Source organism: Cucurbita pepo, unplaced genomic scaffold (genome assembly GCF_002806865.2).
Source record: "Cucurbita pepo subsp. pepo cultivar mu-cu-16 unplaced genomic scaffold, ASM280686v2 Cp4.1_scaffold000139, whole genome shotgun sequence".
Classification (NCBI taxonomy): Eukaryota; Viridiplantae; Streptophyta; class Magnoliopsida; order Cucurbitales; family Cucurbitaceae; genus Cucurbita; species Cucurbita pepo.
Genome location: NW_019646439.1, coordinates 65,779 through 69,162, shown reverse-complemented (window position 1 = coordinate 69,162; position 3,384 = coordinate 65,779).

Below are 3,384 nucleotides of genomic sequence, written 5' to 3'. Positions count from 1 at the left end.
GCTAAAGACGGTGCAAACCTTCTTAATCTCATGAAGTCCTGATCGTACTGATCCACCGTGCGATCACCTTGGGTTAAGTGGTTAAACTCTTGCTGTTTCTTTATACGGGTTTCCTTTGGATAATAGTATTTTAGAAAGGCTTCCTTAAAGGTCTCCCATGTTGTAATTCCCCCACCCGGGTTGATTCTCTGTTTATTATTCGACCACCACACTTCTGCATTTTTTTGTAACACGTATGTCGCACATGCCACCTTATGTTCATCAGGGCATCTCATTGATTCAAAGGTCGTTTCTATGTTTGCGATCCACATCTGAGCCGCTGTGGGATCTTCCTTTGAACCGACAAAAGGACGGGGGTTATACCGCCTGAAATCCTTTAACCAATTCGCACCCCTATCCTGGTGCGGGTTGTTCACCGGTTGGATAGCTACCGCATCCACCGGTTGCGGGGCCACCGCGTTGGCTGGTTGCGTGGCCATCGCGTTGGCTGGTTGCGTGGCCATTGCCGCGACTTGTTGCGTAGCCAACAACGTGGCCTGTTGTGTGTCTAGCATAGTTTGCATTGTTTTTTAGAGGGATTCCAACATTAACCTTGTGGCGGGGTCTAACCCGGCCTGTGGTGCAGCTTGAGGGGGCGGTGCGTATTCAGGAGGGGGTACCGCTTGTGGGGGAGGTGCATATTCAGGGGTGGTACGGTTTGTGGGGGAAGTGCGTATTCAGGAGGTGGTACAAACGCATATGAGCCGGTAGTCGACCCCTCTTGGGAAGAGCTTCTATCGGCGTCTCCTCTTCCTCCTCTCCTAATGAGAGGTCGTCCTCTTCCTCTCCTACCTCTTCTACGTCCTCTGTGCGGCATGGTTCTAGAAACCAAGAAAAGAATTCTAGCTAAGTTTATGATTTACAACATTCCCTACATCCTACCATATAATTCATATGTATAAAAAAAACATAAATATCATAACGTAAAGACATGCATTACATCAGATCACATCAACACCAGATAACTCAACGCCTTTTCATACAGTATCATGTCATGCATCATTTAAAGCCAACAACATTAAATATATCACAAAGGTCATACATCCCTCATTCTACATAAGGCGTACTTGGCAACGACGGGGCATCAGTAATTGGACCGTGGAACATGCCAAGCCTACTCTGTAGGCTAGTCTACAAGATCTATAACCCAAAGCTCTGATACCAACTGTAACGACCCTAATATTTTACCTATTTAATCTAAGGTTCTTACTATACCTTGAAATGCTGAATATATATTAAATGGGCCCGATTCTTAAATGCGACTTACTCTCGCCTTTTATTACCTTGTGAAAGAAAAAAAAATGATTACATGGAAAAAGAACAGAACATTATTGAAAATAAAGAAAAAACAAAAACCAAATGAATGTTTTATTCTACCCTATAGCTTATTATGTAAAACTATTTCAACCTATACTAACCTATGCTAATGATGCAAACTGAATTCAGCCTAGACTACGAAATGGAAAAAAAAAAACAAATAACTATCCTATGCATGTGCCACGGTCCCGAGGTGTACAATGTCGCCGTCGTCGTCACATGGGTGCCTTGCCCTTATCTGCAAAAGTAAAGTAGCACGAAGCTTGAGTATTTATAGAATACTCAGTAAGTGACCCCCTATCGAGGTTATGCAACAATCACATGCAATGAAATGATGGGACCTATCGTTTCGTTTCGTTTCGTTTCATTTTCCCTACGGTGTAATCCTAACGGGTAATCGTGGACGTGTACCATATACTCTACACACAGCCCATACGTACGAGTATGGGCTCACCAGCTAGTTTGCACACCGCTGGGCCACTATCCTTAGCCGGTGGGCATACTCTTTGAGCCCCTTATGCCGGGACCCGTTAAAACTAGAACCGTCACGGCAGCGTTATTCAAAGCATAACGATCGTTGTCCTGCCATTGGATGTACGCGTCCGTACCCTCGTGATGGGATAGGGGTATCCCCCCAAATGCATGATCACACAATATGCATGAGGTCCCACTAGTCCTACAGTCATCATTTAATGAACATAACCCCGTGTCACGTTTTCATGCTTACATGTCATTCTCATTCTCATTTCGTTATATATCATACATATCCCCCCAAATGCATGATTATGTATCATGCAATTTACCGTATTTCATGTCATACAATTCATTCAGTTACATTTCAATACTCATACAACAAGCCATAATCATACAAGGGTCACACATCGTCACATGCATTCATATCACATCAACTAAGAAGCATAAATAACATACATTCACGTTCACATGATTTCGTACTTAAGCACATTAAGCTAGCATACAATTTAATGGCACGTGCATAACCACGGGCATGTGCCAACATACAGCAATTAACGCGTAACCTACAATGGGTGAGCCACTTACTTGGTAGGCCTTAGCCGAAGTACTCCCTAGAATATAACGTAAGCTCCTAGCTCCTCGTGGACGTTCTATGCTTCCGTTGGTGGTTGGTTCCTTAAACAGGGCCAAAACCAAGTCCGGGAGGGTCGCGGGCTGGAAACAAGTTTCACGAGCTGAATAAGCCGCCGGAGTCGCTGAGCCGCCGCCAGAGCCGATGAAGCCGCCTGAGCCGAGAGGAGCCGCACTGCAGACATGACACGTGGCACAATCCAAGAGCGACGCGTGTGTAGGCGTCTCGGGTCGAGGCACGGGTTAACGGGCCGCTCGCGGGTCTCAGACCGAACGCGGGTGACGGGCTGTGCGGTGATGGGCTGGCTCACGGGTGACGGGCCGCGGGTTGATGGGCCGGCTCGCAGTTGAAGGCCGGGTGTTTGGGCTGCGGGTAACGTGGGTTCTGGGCTGACCGAAGGGACAGGGTTCGATTCGGGTTTCTGGATCTGGATCGCGGGTCGGACTTCGTCCTCTTCGCCCGACTGCCTGCGCGATTTTCCGGCGGTCTCTCTCTCTCTTCAACAACGTCGTCCCGACATCCTTTTCCCTCTTTTTTCCCCCGTTCCTGAGCTTATCCTTCACCCTAACCCTGTTTTTGGTACAGATTTCGTTGGTAAGGGCCTCGCACTCCCGGATCTGGAGAAGCTCGGAAGTCCGCCGTTCCGTCTTCCTTGCCGACGGTGTTCAGCGTACAGGATTCGTGTAAAACCTACTCCTGATGTGTGTAAAGGGTTCTGGGATTACTTTTGTGGTGTGAAATGGGGGTTTTCGACGTCGATTCGTACGGTTCAGCTTCGCCGGAGTTCCGTCGATTTTCGGTTCTCTCTCCTTTTTCCTTACTGCTTTCGTTTCTTTGCAGGTTCTTTCAGGGTGGCTGAAGGTGGGGGACGCGATTTATGGCATCCCAGCCCTCGGCCGCCCTTTGTGGGTCGTGTGCGAGCG